At 42.8% G+C, this 19677-nt stretch overlaps 1 protein-coding gene across 2 annotated transcripts in view; it reads left to right on the forward strand.

The window, feature by feature from the left end:
- WDFY4 (WDFY family member 4) overlaps positions 1-19677 on the forward strand; it is a 1018342-nt gene that overhangs the window by 901167 nt on the left and 97498 nt on the right. The gene's annotated exons all lie outside the window — the stretch shown is intronic.

A 19677-nucleotide genomic window follows, 5' to 3' on the forward strand; every position in this document is an offset into this window, starting at 1 on the left:
ACCATAGGTTTCAGGCCTTATATAGTTAGGAATTAGCTTTTAAAAAACCTTTGAAATTCACTCAAAAAACTATAAGTTTTAGGGGTGTTATAGTTAGCTGGACATTTCACTCATACAAAACCTTTGAAATTGCTCCTATATAGTTAGTTGTACTAACTATATTTCGCGCACCCGCAATCCACTGCTGATGATGTCACATATTACATCATTCATGACATCAGTGATGTCATCATTGATGTCATTTGAGATGTCATCAGTGATGTCACTGACCATGTCATGAATGATGTAATATGTGACATCATCAGCAGTGGATTGCGGGTGCGCGAAATATAGTTAGTACAACTAACTATATAGGAGCAATTTCAATGGTTTTGTATGAGTGAAATGTCCAGCTAACTATAACACCCCTAAAACTTATAGTTTTTTTAGTGAATTTCAAAGGTTTTTTAAAAGCTAATTCCTAACTATATAAGGCCTGAAACCTATGGTTTTTCATTGAATTTCAAAGGTTTTTTTATATGCTAATTCCTAACTATATAAGGCCTGAAACCTATGGTTTTTTCAGTGAATTTGCAAGGTTTTTTTTAATGCTAATTCCTAACTATATAAGGCCTGAAACCTATGGTTTTTTCAGTGAATTTCAAAGGTTTTTTAAATGCTAATTCCTAACTATATAAGGCCTGAAACCTACGGTTTTTTCATTGAATTCGCAAGGTTTTTTAAATTCTAATTCTATTAGCGGATAACGTTTTTATATATTCAAACGTTTTTTTAATGCTAATTCCTAACTATATAAGGCCTGAAACCTATGGTTTTTTCAGTGAATTTCAAAGGTTTTTTAAATGCTAATTTCGAACTATAAAAGGCCTTAAACCTATAGTTTTTTCAGTGAATTTGCAAGGTCTTTTAAATGCTAATTCTATTAGCGGATAACGTTTAAATATATTAATATCCTAGTGGGACCACCTGAGCAGCCCTAGGGGGTCAGGGTGTTTCTACCCTGCCCCCTTTTTGTGTTCTAAACGTTTGTTTTTCTGCTTTCTTGTGCCTCAGTCTACTAAGACCCAAGATGGATGCCAACACTTCCTGGTTAGAAGTGTTGACAGCCAATGAGCATGCAGCTTTCTCGGGAAGGCATGCTGATTGGCTGCCACTGTCTGTCAACACTCCAAACCAGGAAGTGTTGGCAGCCATCTTGTGCCTTGTTAGAACCAAGGCACAAGAAAGCAGTGAAACAAAGGTGTGAAACTCGCAAAGGGGCCAGAGTAGAAGCACCCTGACCCCCTAGGCCTGCTCAGGGGGTCCCACAAGGACCCCCAAGGCAAAAATTTTAAAAAATAAAATAAAATTCAAAGTCGCGGGGTACGCCGCCCACAATTTCTGTTTTAGAGTGTTGACAGACAGTGGCAGCCAATCAGCATGCAGCTCATGCACGTAGGGGTACGCGCACGTACGCGTACCATACGCGTACGTACGCGTACCGGTAAGCTTAGGAGTGAGCTTAGGGTGAGCTGCTATAGATATATATGTGTTTTTGAAGTTAATTTTCATAAAAACCACTGGAGCAATTTTCACCAAACATAGCAAAGGCACATCTGCGTACCAGTCCCTACAATTTTCCCCGGTTTGGTGTAATTCCGTTCACCAGTTCGGGCTGTAGACTCGTCAGACCGTCCTATGGAAATTAACATAGGGAAAACACGTTTTGGGACCCCCCTTTTTTCTCAGCCCCCACTTCACAAATCCCCCCGAAACTTCCAGGGAAGGAGCGCAGCGGAGCTGGCCAAAATTTTGGAAAATTACACACAAATTTCTCAACCGGCGCCAAAGTTATCCCAATAGAATGTTGCGGATTTCCTATGGTAGCCAATCCTTACTATATATACTTACTGGCTGTCGCCAGTAGGTAATATATATATATATATATATATATATATATATATATATATATATATATATATATATATATATATATATATATATATATATATATATATATATATATATATATATCCACCCACAAAGAACTCCTTTGGAAAACGCAGGAGACAGACCACAGGACCAAATGCTGAATTTCTCCGTTTATTTGCTCATTACCGTGAGAGAGTGCATTACGCGTTTCGGGCTCCCTGAGCCCTTGTTCACATGCAACCTCAATATATATATATATATATATATATATATATATATATATATATATATATATATATATATATATATATATATATATATATATATATATATATATATATATATATATATATATATATATATATATATATATATATATATATATATATATATATATATATATATATATATATATATATATATATATATATATATATATATATATCCAACCATTACAGAACCCAATTTGGAAGAACCATACGGAGACCTTCGTGGCGCTTTAACCATTTTATTCACAGCATGCCAGCAGAGCGGTCTTCAAGAGGGCAGTCTCTTTGATTAGGCCAGACGCGTTTCAGGAGGTGAACTCCTTTCTTCAGTGGCTTTTGACAGACAAGGGGAAGCATAAACAGCGCGGACCGGTCTTTAAACATCGTACCTGCCCCCTATGGGCGTGGCCACATGGCATTCTGGTTGATGCAGTCGCGCTGATGTCAGCCTCAGTGGGTGCAACTCCCCGAGTCCAAATGTCCCAATTTAAATTGCACACACACTTGATAGTCTCTGCCTCGCTTTGTCTGCTCTAATTAAAAGCTCAAGCATGTTCCCATCTGCAAAGGCGCAGGCTTGTCTCTGTCCCGATGTCGCCAGCAAAAGTTTGTCACCCGGGACCAGCTGGAAGCGGCAGGCTCTTTCCTCGACCTGGGTCAGGCCGTAACAAATCCAACCATTGCAGAACCCAATTTGGTAGAACCATACGGAGACCTTCGTGGCGCTTTAACCATTTTATTCACTGCATGCCAGCAGAGCGGTCTTCAAGAGGGAAGTCTCTTTGATTAGGCCAGATGCGTTTCAGGAGGTGAACTCCTTTCTTCAGTGGCTTTTGACAGACAAGGGGAAGCATAAACAGCGCGGACCGTATATATATATATTCTTTTTCTTCCACAAAAAAAACAAAGGTGAAAGTACAATTTGGTTTCAAGAACTAAAGGCACATTTAAATAAACCTCTGAAATTCTGTAAAAAAAACATAGATAAAGCATAATTATGGTTAAGAAACAAACCCTAAAAAACACTGAAATTCAGCAGCTCTGGTAAGATAAACTAATCATATTTCGTGGCATTGTCATGCACACTGTATGACCTTGTGTATGACATCACTCATAATGTTAAATTAAATCATTGATCAATCAATCATTGACATTTATAAAGCGCGCTACATACCCGTAGGGTCTCAAGGCGCTGGGGGGGGGGGGGGGGTGCCGCTACTGCTCGAACAGCCAGGTCTTCAGCTTCTTCCTGAAGGAGAGGTGGTCTTGGGTCAGGCGCAGGTCGGTCGGGAGGGAGTTCCAGGTCTTGGCGGCCAGGTAGGAGAAGGACCTTCCTCCTGTAGTCGCTCTTCGGATGCGGGGGACGGCGGCGAGGGCGTGGTTGGCTGATCGGAGGTGGCGTTTGGGATCACCAATGACCTCTCAACTGACATAATTGATGACTTCATCCAATGGTACCAATATTCAGCCTACAGCCATGCACAGTGGGGCTTAGCCACATAGTTCTCACCCCATTCCTCTGTGATAAGCAATCTACGCTACTCACAGGCTTTGGCTGTGTGCAGCAGGGGTTGATACTAAGGAGTACCCTTCACAGGCAGCCATTGTTCTTCTGTGCACAGCAGGGGTTGGTCACAGGGCCTGGCCTACAGACAGACCTTGTGCCCAACCCTACACGGTGACCAATCTCTGCAGCACACAACCTTTAGCTGTGTTCTGTGTTGGCTGGGTGCAGAGGCAGGCTTTAGGTTAGGACCTACATTGAACAGCTAACCCTCACAGTGTATGAACCGCAGCACTATACAGTAGTTTTAGTGTCTGTAGTCAAACCTTCAGAGGTAGCACATCGCTGGTGTGCACAGCCAAAAGCAAACATAACTACACTTTAACTGTGTTTTTTAGTGAATTTCAGATGTATTTTTTAATAATATGTAAAGTTTTGATGGGCAAAGCCCATCATAACAGTACTTTAACTTTTGTTTTTTTCAGTGAATTTTTAGGGTTTGTGATAATAATCCACATATTGAACTTCAGGCCTTGGCCTGCAGCCAGGGGCTTGCAGCCAACCCCCACTGCCTAAGGAACAGCAGGGTTTGGCCACAATGCCTGGTCTACGGACAGGCCCTGCACCTAACTGCCACGAGGGATCAACCTGCACCACACAGGGCCATTGGCTGCATACAGCGATGGTTAGCCTCAATGTCTGCACCCAATCCACAGCGGTCCCACTGTGCACATCCTTCGGTCAGGCAAGGTAGAGGTTGATTGCATAACCTGTCTGTGACAAGGCTCTGCACTCAACCCACAACAAGTGGCCAACGCCAAAGCCCACAGCCTTTGGTCATGCACAGCATAGGTAGGCCACAAGGTCTAATCTGTGGGCAGACACTGCCCACAAACTTCTGCACACACCACTGTAGGATGGCAGTCTGGCCGGTGTCTCTGGTGAGGCCAAGCACTAAGCCCACTGCAGGTGGCTAACCTTTTTTCTAATATTTATTGTGTGCGACATCATTTTTCAGGCTTGAATATAAGTATTTATAGTGTTTTAACAACCTGTAGCAACATACCCTTGCTGCTCAGCAATCTGAGGGTAGCTAACCCCATGTTTGGCCTTGTGAAGCAGGGCAGGGGTTAGCTACAGAGCCTTCACCCAAACACCCATGGACATCAACTTCCCATGGCTGCAGGGTCCTTTCTCTAGCCTTGCCCTGAATCCAACCTTCTGTGGGTAGCCTAACTATGCTAAACTCTACCTTCCTTGGGCAGCCTACACCTGCTGTGCAAGGCCTTTGGCTGTGTGCAGCTGGGGTTGGTCACATGGCTGACCTCTAGACAGACCCTTCACTCATCCCAATGGGGACAATCATCCACACTGCACACACCAAAGACAGCTGAAGGATTTTTTGTGTTCCCAGGCCAACATACTTTGTGGCCCCCTGTCTGGAGCAACATTACATTTATTTCCCATTTTCAGTAATTATAGCACTCATTTTTTGCAAACAATATAGGATTATTGTTATTTTGTTAGAAATGGGGGCACGCAGAAATAGAAAATAAAAGTACAAAAGCAAATGTGTATTGTACACGTCCCTGACAGCACACTTTTCACCGAGTACTATATGGTGATAATGCTCTTAGTTACAGGGCATATCGTTCACTGTGTCAGGCACACCCATCTCTGCATCTCATAGCACCAAATAGGAAATATATTAAATCCATAGGTCAATCAGCACTAAGGGGCCTGAGTCCAAAAGGGTGCCCTTGTCTCTTGAAATGATACAGTGGCTTGGAAGAATGGAGTGAAGCTGGCGATCTGTGGGAAGGGAGAGCCACAACAGCATTCTGTGCAGACAACCTCAGAGGGAAGAGACTGCTGAACCCTGGAACGGATTTGATTGGCAATGGACATTGAATGGCCTGAGTGGTGCTGGGTTTGAGAGGGTCGGCGGGGTTTACTCACCTCCTCCTCAAAAGTGTACAGGCCATGCGGAGGCCAGAGGCAGTGGTGGCTTGGAAGGTGTGCGAGCCATGTTGCTAGATCCAGTGGAATTGGTGGGCACTTAGATCACTCAAGATGGCACTCAGCAGCGAGGGGCATCTGGCTTCACTGGACTGGGAGCTGAGGCTGAAGCAATGATGTAACCGGTTGCCCAGTGGAGCACTTTCACTGTAAGGTGATATAGGAGCCAGCACTAGAGGTAGACAGCTGGAGAAAGGAGTGCACTCTAGAGCCTTTAAAAGAGGTGAGCCATGATGAGGAAGGAGATACTAAATTCAGCCCGTGTTTCCAAAGGACATAGCGCCTACCCCACCAACTCTTAAACCCTTCCATGCTCCCGTTGGCCGTTTTCCGACGGGAGCACTCCCTCCCCAGTGCTGCCAACGGCCGACGCAGCCCCGCCCACTCATCAGAACGCCCGCACCACGGTGGAATTGCCACCGCGGTTAAGGCGTTAATAGGGTGCTACCATTTTCGGGAGTGGCAACAGCTCCACTGGGATTACTCCAGTGATCCAGACTCTCCATACAGTGAGAATTACACCTTTTGTACCAGACAGCTAAATTAACTGCCTTTAGCATCTAAAGAGCCATTCTATAGCTTTTACTTTGCAACCCGTGCAGTCTATCTAAAGATGGCTATCCCATGGTTAGAGCTGGGTCTGGCAGGGGGGCTTTTGAGATTCATGCTACCTTACATGAAACTACATCAAAGAGCACATGACCCAGTGTAATTTTAAGATTCCTTTCATAGACATTAGTGCATCCTCAAGAGTGAAACTACTTAAAACACTGTCCATAAGGACCGTCTCTGCTCTCAAAAAAAGGACAAGAAGTATCAAGCAGACACTAGGGCTCTCAAGATCCGACAGAGATTGACACCCCCTGGACCTAATTGAGACCCAGTCTCCCGCAACAAGGGGCACATTTACATACTCAATGAGTTTAAGTCAGAACTGACCTCCCTGACACAAGACACAGCAAAGTCTATTTTGGATTTGGGCCATAATATTAACAAATCTGAAAATAGAATAATCAACATTGAAACTGTGCTCACAGAGCAATACATGACCAAGATGTGCTGGGGTAGAGGGTGGCAGAACCGAAAAAACAATATACTAACTTGTCAGAAAAGCTTAAAGATGGCAAACATTGTTCCCTGAAGAGCAATGTTAGATTCTGAGGCACCAACCCCGAAATGGCCAGCACAGCCTTGGAACAATATGTGGTGGCACTCTTTTGCCGTAGCCTGTCTGAAACAAATGACTTTACAATTGATTTAGACATTTTAAACATAGGGTTTTCTGCACCTTTTAGCAGCAAGTTATCCCAAGATGTACTCACTACAGATCTTTTTTTTCGAGCTGAAAGAAAAAATAATGGTTAAAGCGAGACTAATGGAAAATATACAAATTCAGTGAGATAAAGTTGAGCTGTTTCTAGATGTTTCCTCATCAACTTCAGCTCCAAGGAGAGATTTTAGAGCGGTTGTCACCATGCACCACCAGAAATCAATCCCCTACAAATGAGGTTATCCAGTGTCCATCTATTCACCTTGGAAGCAACTACTCATGCAATATGTCACCTAAGTGAAGCCTGGAATCTTCTGGGCCTAGAACAGAAGAGCTGTGGGGCTTTGCAGATCCAGAAAGCAAAAGAGGAGGCAACAACACTACAAGATGAGACTGGAAATGGCTCAAAATCAGCACAGAGCATAGAAAAGAGAAAGAATGTTAGCTGGAAGCAACAACTGAGAAACTTCTCAACTCATCAGCTGACAACTAAATTGCTTTATGGACATTTTGTCTCCTTATCCCTGAAGGGTTATTCCGATTAAACTTGAAATGATGGCAATATGTTTTAATGCCTGGTTGGATCCTTAAATCATCCTGCTTAGATGATGTAAGACAGGGGTAGTTGTGGGTTACTCCACCCATACAAGGGATCCAGGATATTAGTTGGGGGGCATTCCTTCTTGCTGGGCTAGACTGGACCCCGTTCTCTGGGTTATATGGGTGCAGCTCAACTACGTGAAGCACGATGACATGTGCAAAAATTTAAATAGTTTCTAAAGCTTGTTAAAAGCACTGGGAATGTTTGTTCTAGATTTTCATAATGCTATGTTGCAGTTAAGGACAATGGATCAATTCACGGTGTGCACTCATGCACTGATCCTCACAAAGCTGGTCCTGTAGGCAAAACTGCTGCACACAGATAGTCTGACTCACACACGCATGGATGCTGGCATAGCCAAAGCTTTCGCTTGCCAATTTTCAATTGTGAGGATTTGGCTGTATTATATGGTATGGCTGTGGGACCTTGCCATGGAATGCACTCGCAAAAACTACCTTGGGTCTAGTCAGGTTCATTTGTGTAACCTTAAGCTCCACCCTGGGTAGCTATGGCTCTGAGCAGCAAGGCTTGAACAAAGGAACCAGTGTAAAGCACTTCACAGTACCAAACAACGAAATATGAAAGCTACGCAACACGAAAGAAATACTATACCAATGTATAAAGATAGATTATATTTTTATTACTTCTTAGAGTCCAATATGAGCAAAAATTACCAGAGGGTTCCTGAGATACAGAGTTTTTAAGAAAACGTAATCTTTAATCCAATCACAGACAAGCATTGGTAATTGTACAATTTGTAAACTTTTGAAAAGTTTGTAAAAGTTAATTTGGCTACTCCGGACCAGCTTGTGTGACCAAATACAACAGGGAGTAGGTCATGGGGGCCAATTGGGTAGATCCGGACAGTTACCTGGCCACCAGAATGTTTTCCAGTCCAGTTCTAAACTTTACAGCATGACAACCATAGACTTCAATGGAGTGGTTCTGATGCTGTGGCTGCAGGAGTTGAAGATGCTCAAGGATGCTCTGGGTGCCTTGCGGTCAATGGGTTGCCTTTGCTGTTAATACTCAGTCCACGTGTCAGGTGAGGCAACTTTGCTCATAGAGGTAGGGGTCCCTCAAAGTCCTCTTTGAGACCGTAGAAGGCCAGCAGCGGCTGGGCCACCAGTCTTTGTCCACAGTGGTCCCAGTGATATCCTTTGGTGGGGGCTGGTGGCCCTCTTGGGTGACCAATCTGGACTCAGGTGGCACTCCCGGGTCTGGCTGACTCTGGTGCAACACTTGGGTGTCAAGGATTGGTCTCTTGGGGTGCCCACTGGCAGCTAGTAGCGAATATTCCATAGTGGCTACCAACTTCCTGATGTGGGCTACCTTAGTTGTGCTGACCCTGGTGCAGGTTCCAGGCAGTCATTCCTCTGTTCCTTTGAGTCACTTCTTTGGTCTGGTCCTAGGGCATGATGTTTCCCCAAGCAAGGAACCATAGGCACAGTCTTCTAGTTGCTAGCCCAAGGTGCAGCAGATGCAACATGTGAAGTCTGGCAGACTGTGCAGCCTCTCTTTGTGCAGTACAAGGGACAGGAGGGCAGTCCTTCAGTCCTTGTTCTAGTTCCAACGTGAACTTAGGGTCAGGGTGCCAGAGGTGCCATATTTATTCTCAGAAAGGGCTCTGAAGGGGAATATGCGCTCACTAGCCAATGGGCTAACAGGTCCCCTCCCTCTTGGTGATGACTTTCCAGCTGTGTGTGGCGTCTAGCAATCCCAGAGTGAGTGCACTATTCTTCCCACTCTCAAGATGGCAAGACCCTACCTCAGATGGTAGGGGCTTGGTAGTCCACCCTAGAGGTGTGGCTACCTGTGAGTTACACACCCACGGGAAAACAGGTTTGGGTACTGGTCTCCCCTCTCTGTCCCTGTCTCTAAACTGCCTACCTGAACAAAGGGCAGCCCCTCAGCAATGCAAATGCCATTTGCCTACCAAAGGCAACACCGTCAGTGGCTTCCTGCAAAGGGGAGGTAACACCTCATGCTGCAGCTGGCTCCTATTTTTCTTAAACCTGGGAGTCGTTCACCCAACTTTTCAAGTGGGACTACAGCTGGTTGTTGGTCAGTAACAGTGTGAAAGGTATGGGTTTTTCTTTGGGAGGGGGTTTAAGCAGCCTGTGCTGCCCCCACCCGCGAGCCATGCCGGCAGCCCCTGATGGACTGTCACATGTCCGTCATAGATGAAGGTGAAAGTAAAGAAGTAAAGTAACTAGAAATGTTATAGGCATGGCAAAGGCTATAAAGTAGGCACCATGTTTGGAGCGCCTCTTTCTAATACTATAAAATTCGAAAAAAACAACCCACTTGAACTGTGCCTTCCATCACGTTGAATACATACATAGTTCACAATTACCACATTCAAGGAGATATTTAAGTGATGCATGGTTTGCTTGGCCCAGTGTTTCCGCTCCCACTGGTCCTTTCCGCGTGCATGCGAATCCACTTTTGTGTTTTTTTCCCCAGTTTAACACCTAGCAATGTCAAAGTAAGACTTCTGCTTTTTTGTATTGACCAGGATAGTAGGTTCTATGTCACAGACGAATTAGGGATAGGCCTCCCACTCCTGCCTAGATTGGCTTGGTCACGTAGTGAAGACCAGGTTCATAGGAAGCGGTGCGCAGGCTGTGTCAGATACAGTTCAACCTAAATGTTACACACGCCTACACAGGCCCACATGCATGTTTGTGTAGGCACACACTCAATATTTATGTCCATTTTCGGTTATTATGTGAATTCAGAGCTTAATTTGTAAAATAATAAATGCTGGGGCCCACAGTTTTGCTCAGAAGGCTGCGTCCAGCACTACTGAATGTCGGCCTACAGAATGCCAATGTAGTCTTTAATCCACCTCATTCCTCTTTAATCCACTACCAGACACTCCCTGCCCCTTTAGCTCACTCTTACAGGTTTCTGCTTTCTTCCTTTGTCACAGTTGTGTGTCTTACTCTACCTCCTTCTTTCCTCCTTGTGTTTTTTTCACTTTCTTTCTCTGTGTCGAAGTCTGAAGAAGTAAAATAAGTGCCAGTCTGCATAAATGAGTGCAGGTGGGCCCCACCTGCAACTGTTGGTTGAAATTAAGCATTGCATGAATGGAAATAACATTTTTATGCATACCTTCCACATGTAGACAGTATGACATATAAACGAATGATGGCTACATTCTAAACATTCAAGAGATATTGCAAGATATATTTTGATACAGGGCCCTATTCTTCAGTCTGCTAAACAGTTCTGGTTCCTGTTCATGGTTCAGTTCCCAAGGGATGCTGCAGAGAGCAGACACAGGCTTCAAAGTTAGAGAGATCCCCTTAGGGGACTCACTCCTGAGCCAAAGTCCTAATCAAGTCAAATCAATGATAAAAACAAAGTTGGGTAAATGTTTAGTCACACAGGTTCCTACCTGACATGGTCGAAATGTTATTGTTCTGATGGGGTTATGGAATCTATCTTGTGGGTGGCATCAAGGACACCACAGTAGACTAGTACTGACAATTTGGGGTGTACGTTGCAGCTGGAAAATTCCAATTCCCTGGGTAACTGGCATACCAGACTAGTCTACTGACAAGAGTAGAGATCTGTCTCTCTCTGTCTCTCTCTCTGTCTCTCTGTTTCTCTCTCTCTCTCTCTCTCTCTCTCTCTATATATATATATATATATATATATATATATATATATCCCTCGACTCTTTGATTTGCCGAATAAACACCATTTGGAAGAACTACGGGCTCGTTTGAATTCTTTTACCTGAATTCTGCTTCTGCATATATATATATATATATATATGATAGTATTGGGCTTACTTACATTGTACCGTTCCAAAATGGTGGATCCATTTCCCGTAACCTGTGTACACTACAATGTCATTAGTCCTTCATTTATGTTCATTACTGAATCGGAAGGTTGGCGCGCAAATTTCTTTACTCAGTTGTATTTATAGCAGTGGAGTAACCAAGATAAACTGTCAGTGAGCAAGGCCACAGCCGGTACCCGAAACGCGTATGGCAAGGCTTTGCACCCTGTATGCACAAATAAAAGAAAATCACTTGTGATCCAAGTCTGGCTGTGGCATCATTTGGTGTCCCCGTTCTTGTCCGCACGGAAAGTGCACCGAGGGACAGGTTGGAGTTCATATATATATATATATATATATATATATATATATATTACCTACTGGCGGTCGCCAGTAGGTATATATAGTTAGGATTTTTTCTCTATGGGATTTTTGAAAATTCTATGTCTAATAACTTTGGCGTTTGTGGACGGAATTGGCTGAAATTTTCAGGAAAATGGCACATTTTGTTTCTGAGCAGCCCCTGAAAATTGGGGGGGGGTTCGTCCAGGGGGGGTCGAGAAAAAAGGGGGGTCCCAAAACGTGTTTTTAACATTGAGTTTTCCATAGGGCGGTTGACCTCACTTTTAGCCCGAACGGCTGAATGGATTTGCACGAAACTTGGCAAAATTGTAGGGACTGGTAGCCCGATGTGCCTTTTGTAGGTCTCAATATATGTGCTACAGTGGATTTTGAGAAATTAACATTTAAAAAAAGATATATATCTGTAACAGCGGACCGGGCAGCGCTCCAGTACGCGTACTTTTCGCGCAACGGAGCTTTGTGAAGCGAAGCTGATTGGTTCTCCGGCGTCTGTAAACATTCCAAACAGTCCGTAGCGGCCGCCATCTTGTCTCTCGGTAGGATCGAGAGACAAGAGAAGGCCAAAGCGAAGGGGCAAATGACCATAAGGGGGCATAGTAGATCCTCGCTGACCCCCTAGGTTTGATGTGGAGGTTTTAAAAGGGCCCCGCGGGGCAAAAAAAAATAATAATAATAATAATCGAACGGCTGAATGGATTTGCACGAAACTTGGTAAAATATTAGGGACTGGTAGCCCGATGTGCCTTTGCTAGGTCTCAATATATGTGCTCCAGTGGATTTTGAGAAATTAACGTTCAAAAAAAGATATATATCTGTAACAGCGCTCCGCTTCGCGTAACGGAGGTTTGCGAAGCTGATTGGTCATTCTGTCACTGGGCTATAGTTGGGCTACATCTGGCTGATATTTGGGCTACATTTGTTTTTTTTGTCTCTGGCGGCCATCTTTGGGCTACATTGGGCTACATTGGGCTTCATTGGGCTTCATTGGGCTACATTGGGCTACATTTGGGCTCCAACATATATATAGGCCAATGTAGCCCAATATATATTTTTCAAAGTTAATTTTCGTAAAAACCACTGGAGCATATATCTTGAGACATAGCAAAGGCACATCGGGCTACCAGTCCCTACAATTTTGCCAAGTTTCGTGGAAATCCATTCAGCCGTTCGAGCTAAAAGTGAGTCCAACCGCCCTATGGAAATGAAGGAAATGAATGGGTAATTTGTAATTAGCAAATAGCTCATCGCAAACTAGGAATGGTAAAGAATCGCTATTTATTCCTTAAAGTTCGCTATTTAGGAAATGCAAAAAACTTTGATGATACATATGGCGGTTCATCTCTAACAAGATAAGAAGCATAGGGATAGATTTATGATGACTGGCGCATCACCAGGGATGTGTTAGTCATTCTGTGCCGCTGTTCCGTCACCTATGGTGTGCTGCATTTACAATGCGGCTCATCATGGGGCAAAAACAGCACAGATGCGTGATGTATCTGTGCCGTAAAGGTGGCGCATTGCTGGAGTTGTATCGCAAGTGTGATGAAGCTCCAGCAAGGGTCGGGGGTGCCCCTGTCGCAGGGTTTCTGTTCTCACACAGAACTGTGGACAGAGGATTGGAACCTCGGCGAATTAGGGTGCCCCAAAACTCACCTTAGTAATCAAAAACCCCTTAGCAAGCTAGGTACAGTGTCACATTGGATATAACAAACTCTCAATGTTTAGACAATCCAGAATATGAACTTATAGTTCCTCAGGATACGTGGAACTCATGAACAGTCGGTCGTTATATATTTCTTAGAAACCAGAACATGGAGTTAAGAAGAACACGTGTATTTGAAATGTTTATTTACTAATGCCGTCTTCTCAGGCGTAGTATCTTAGATAATACAAGTACACATATTATCAGTAGCAAAATTACCAGCATAGTTACTAGTACATAAAAAGCGAATGGTGACAGTATGTTAACATGCTGTAAATGAATAAGAGTTAGCAACACTTATAAGCAGCCACGGGCCGTGGAGGGAGTTACGGTGGGGCAGGGAGGCGGGGAGGGGGAGGGGCAGGGTGGAGAGGGCTCCACCCTGCCCCTCCCCCTCCCCGCCTCCCTGCCCCACCGTAACTCCCTCCACGGCCCGCGGCTGCTTATATCTCACCCTCCCTAATACACATATTATATTATTTGCTAAGAAGGTCTGTTTGTGTTGGTTTAGGGCGTGCCCATACTTTAGTGTCTTAGATTTGAAGGAATCACATCAGCATACACCAGCTCTCTCTTCATGTGAACCGCATCAACTGTTGTGTATGTGTGTTCGGCAAAGCAATATAAAACCCGCCTCATGCCCAGAATTGGCAGAAGCTGCACTTATGTTATGAGTATGAAGTCGTGGAGATCAGACCTCATAACAATTCTGTATCGTGTTGTTCTTGAAACTTCAGCACTCGCTGTACAGATATAGTTTAACAAGCAAAGCAGATAGTAGAGCAATAACATATTATTCTCATGTAAACCACGATGAACTACTAGGTTGAAAGCTAAAGCAACAACTAAGTGTCGTGTGCAGAAGTTGCAAAAAAGGAAAAATGGCGTTTAAACCGGTAATGAGCCCATGCTAACTTAACACGGTGTAAAGATATCCAGGACCTAGATGACACCTCCCCATGATCCGGAAACGAACTGAATAAGATAATAGAAGTGCCATCTCATGAGAGCAGATTGCAACTTTATATGTGGACGGTCCGCAAGGTAAAACATTAAAAACTAGGAAAATTTAATGCTAAAGAAAAATAAAACAGCCAAGTACTTTATCGAGTCTTAAGCCAATAGGCAAGCTAAATAATAAAAACTTGACAAATAAGTCAATGAATTGTCAATGAAATGCTAGTACTCAGCATATCAAACATGAAAAAGGTCTATGACATAACTGTGTATGCAAAATAAGCTGCAACAGCCTCCAATAGGAAGTCACCGTCTTCATCCGAAAAGAGTTCAGCCATCCAATTTAAAAGCGGAAAAGAACATACGTGCTCTCCCAGCACCGGATCCTCTATCACCATCAGAGGACAGCTCGGTGGGTTTTCAAGAAAGCTCTGTTCCAAGAAAGACTGTGTTGCCGCCAGTAAATTCCAGGGACCAATTAGTCCATGCATCAATGCCACAGCCATAATCCTTTCGCCAGGACAAACCAACTCGTGAGTAATGATAGGAGTCATCAGCTGATTAAAGTCGACGTCAGGAGAAACCGGTCCGCAGAGACACAAATCAATGGCCCAATCGAAATCACAGGTCAGGCAGTGAAATACAGGCTGGACACAGGTGAAGTAGGAGAATCGAAAAGATAATCCATATGCCGTGCTTAATATCGCCAACGGCATTGTGCCATAATATTCTAGCATGCGATTGCGGAACAGTGTCAGCAGCTGCAGGGCGGGAGCTTGCACAGGAGGGACATCCATATTTAAAAATGTAAAAAAGCACAAGAGCGTCCGCTGGTAATGCAAGTAAAAATGGGAATCCACGAAGCACAGTGGAAAAAAATAGAATGAAAGAAAGCAGGGATGACTCCAAAGATTTTCTCAAATGAAGTCACGAGACCACTGGTAACAACTTTAAAAAAGTGCGCCAGGCCCTTTGTGGAGGACGCGTTAAAGATAGTCCGAACCATCTTGCTGAAATGGAAAGGCGAATCTGTATTGAAAAGGGTCTGCACCTCTGTACGGGTGTTCGCTATGTGAAGCACGAAAGTTTCACGGGCCGAACTCAAGGCCACCTCTCTCTGAGACAAAAGAGCTCTTATTCTTGCCATGCCGTTGAAATCTGCTCCCAAGGTTGGTATTTGTGGCCAGATTGAAAACTCCCTATGTTCATGTGTGGGAGGAAATAGAACATTTCTGCAGCAAATAACCCGTTCACTTACTGTTACGATAAAAGGAATACTTTTAATTAACCCAGAACAATCTTCATTATTGAGCATCAAATAACTACCATTTTCCAACAACTTGAACGTGGGGATGATAGCAGGAACTGGCGTGCCTTGCAACACGCAAGCCATATTTGGTCGGTGTTTGTTGCATGAACCGTGTAACTGTATGTGCCTACACATTAGTGAATGATCTGGCGTCTCAGTGCATTCCTCTCCATTCAGATAAACTTCTTGATCATCTTTGAAACATCTGTATGTGTATGGAAGCGACCAGACCTCATGAAGAAAAGCACTACCTAAAGGTTCATAACGACCTATTGGTATATATTTCATACAATTTGAAAACTTATATAAAGCAAAAGGCAGCGTTATTAAACCGTGGATAAGGCACGTTGCCAAAAAACCCGCAATCCTCTGCTGATGATGTCACTGAGCATGTCATGAATGATGTAATATGTGACATCATCAGCAGTGGATTACGGGTAATAGTATCTCTAGTTTACTCCCCTATAGCTGTCTTTCTTTTAACATAAGTGTCTGTTTCCTTCCCTTATACTTACTGTTCTTTTTTTTTTTTTAAATTTTTGGTTCACTTCCGGTTCGCGTACCGGCGAGCGAACTGGGAAGCGAACTACGAGAAATAGAGGTTGGCACAGTTCCAAATATTGTACCAATTTTTTAATAACGGGGAGGTAGTTCTGAAAAGAACTTTTTTTTTTATTGTTTTTGTTGTTTTATATTTTTTTTATTATTTTTCTGAACATTTTTTTACTTTTTTTGAATTTTTCTGAACAGTTTTATATTTTTTGGGGTTTTTCTTGCAGGGGGCAATGAAAACGATTCATTGTAAAGGGCTCAACAGGAGCAACAAAACAAAAAAAAAGTATTTATTATTTGGGGCGTTTCGTAAAAACTTGCATATGATAGTCAATAGCTCTGTTGATCAGAGTGATGCTTCTTTCTCCGTAGCAAATGAATCCATTGCAATGTACGCAGACGTGTTTTACTTCATGAAATCTCGTTTGAATATTTGGCACCATCTCCCTGCCCTCTGGTCCCGTTACTTCCGGTACAACAGATCTTCTGGCCATAATAGGGAGATTATCTAGGTCGTTACGAAACTGTGCAGCACTGTAGTTGTTAGGATGCCACCTAGTCATATGGCGATGCATTGTGTAGTTTCCGAAACTGTATTTTTTGTCGGTCCCTCTGGACAGTCTATCTTGACATATAAGGCAAGTTACGTATCTTGCATTTACTTTTTTCTGACCTTTGGGAATTTTAAAAAATTGCCAAATTAAGTTTTCTTTCCGGTGAGACGTCCTGGGCTCCTCAGGCAAAAAGTGCCTCTCTTCGTGCTCGTCGTCCTGTTCCTCTTCTTCCTCTTCTTGCTGAATTATAACTTGAGCAGGTGGTCCACTCTTCCTTGGATGTGGTGGAGGTGGTGGGGAAGCACCAGCTGAAGCTACTAAAGAAGCCATTGCTCACTGGTAACAAAGGGTCTTTCTCTCACAATGATGAAAGTCAGAGTGAGGAAAGAAGGAGGGATTTTCATCATTTGGGAAAAACAATAGTTCTCAACCAATGAAAAGTGTTCATTTTAGATTATATGACCTAGTCTTACATCATTAGGAAACCAAAAGTGAAATGAACCAATGAAAAGTGTTATTACCAAGTCACATGACCTGCTGTGTTTACGTTAAGCGCTTTGCAGGGCCTCCCGGTTTGCTTCCAGAAACCTGTGCTTTGCGACTCGGTAAGCGTACCAGTTCGCTAACGTAGCACGTCTTATGACGTATCACGCGACAACGCGAAACGTCATGCGGACGGGAGGCGTCACGATGTTGTTTTCTAACGCGGCAGTTGCGGTAAAGAAACGTTTACCGGCTCGCGGTCTATTTCGCGGCATCAAGGTCAGCTAACGGGAAGCTTCCCGATTCGCGAAGCGGGAACGAAGAAAAAAAAATATTTAAAAAAAAAATTATTAATAAACATATAAAATATATTTTTGGATTTAAAGAAGAATACATTTTACAGCTACAGATATTAGCTGTTAAAAAACCAATGAAATTCACTGAAAAAACCATAGGTTATAGACCATATATAGTTAGGAATTAGCATTTACAAAACCTTGAAAATTCACTGAAAAAACCATAGGTTATAGACCATATATAGTTAGGAATTAGCATTTAGAAAACCTTATTTTACTCACACAAAACCATTGAAATTCCATATATAGTTAGTTGCACTAACTATATATCGCGCACCCGCAATCCACTGCTGATGATGTCACATATTACATCATTCATGACATGGTCAGTGACATCACTGATGACATCACTGATGACATCTCAAATGACATCACTGATGACATCATGACACACCAATACCAGTTACTACATACGCACTCACTGATTCCTACGTCTACACACACATTCACTCATTCACCCATACAATCACTCATACATACAGTCACTCATTATTACAACACTATCATATGCACTCATACACCTATGCAGACAGTCACACACTGCCACTCATCCATGGAGTTACTCACACACCAAGTCAGTCCTGTAAAGAATCAATCACACTTCCATTTCTTCATCTATACAGTTAAACACAGAACACCATACTTCAGTGACATCACTGATGACATTACTAATGACATCTGAAATGACATCACTGATGACATCTCAAATGACATCACTGATGACATCATGACACACCAATACCAGTTACAACATACGCACTCACTGATTCATACGTCTACACACACATTCACTCATTCACCCATACAATTACTCATACATACAGTCAGTTATTATTAGAACACTATCATATGCACTCATACACCTAGTCAGTCCTGTGAAGAATCAATCACACTTCGATTTCCTCATCTATAGTTAAACACAGAACACCATACTTTTCACACATATACTAACACATACTTACTCTCTTATACAATCACTGATACAAGTACACATTGATATGCACAGCGTCACACACCTCCCAGCCAGCCACACACACACTCAGTCTTCCATCCATCCAGACATTCTTCAATATGTAAAACGTATTTAAACTTTACAAAAACACACAGACACTAGATGATGTCATCAGTGATGTCATCAGTGATGTCACTGACCATGTCATGAATGATGTAATATGTGACATCATCAGCAGTGGATTGCGGGTGCGCGATATATAGTTAGTGCAACTAACTATATATGGAATTTCAATGGTTTTGTGTGAGTAAAATAAGGTTTTCTAAATGCTAATTCCTAACTATATATGGTCTATATCCTATGGTTTTTTCAGTGAATATATATATATATATATATATATATATATATATATATATATATATATATATATATATATATATATATATATATATATATATATATATATTGAAAACACAGTCCTGATGTATCCAAACACTGTCAGCGAAAAATCAGGAAATGGACCACCACGCAGAAAAATTGATTTAACGTGCTTTATTTCTCCATCAAAGCAGCCATATATATGTATATATATATACATATGATAAAGACCTCCTGGTCGAAACGCGTCAGCTATTTAAATAAATTGTTTTGGACCTACCTGGATTGCGGGCATTGTTCTTCTGGTGTGGCGCAGCTGCATCAGCAAGGACCTTTGAAGCATATATATATATATATATATATGAAACAGTCCCTGCTTGCTCTCGCCTGGAGCCCAATCCTGGATACCGCAGCGCAGAAGAAGAGAGGAGACCCAAGTGCAGGTGAGCAGTGTATTTTATTTCGTCGGGGAGACGGCACACCTCAGCATATATATATATCTGTATACAGGTTTCCTCCTCCTATACTCGTGATGTTTATCTCATAGGTACTATATTTCCCAAAATCAACATAATATCTCTCTCTTTACGTGTACACTTTCCTTCAGTACACATGACGTCTCTTCGTTTGTGTGATATCTTCCTCAATATGTGTGGCACCTCTTTGTAATGTATTGTAGCATTAGTTTAGCGCCTTCTACCCCT

The sequence above is a fragment of the Lissotriton helveticus genome, chromosome 5_1 (assembly GCF_964261635.1).
Source record: "Lissotriton helveticus chromosome 5_1, aLisHel1.1, whole genome shotgun sequence".
Classification (NCBI taxonomy): Eukaryota; Metazoa; Chordata; class Amphibia; order Caudata; family Salamandridae; genus Lissotriton; species Lissotriton helveticus.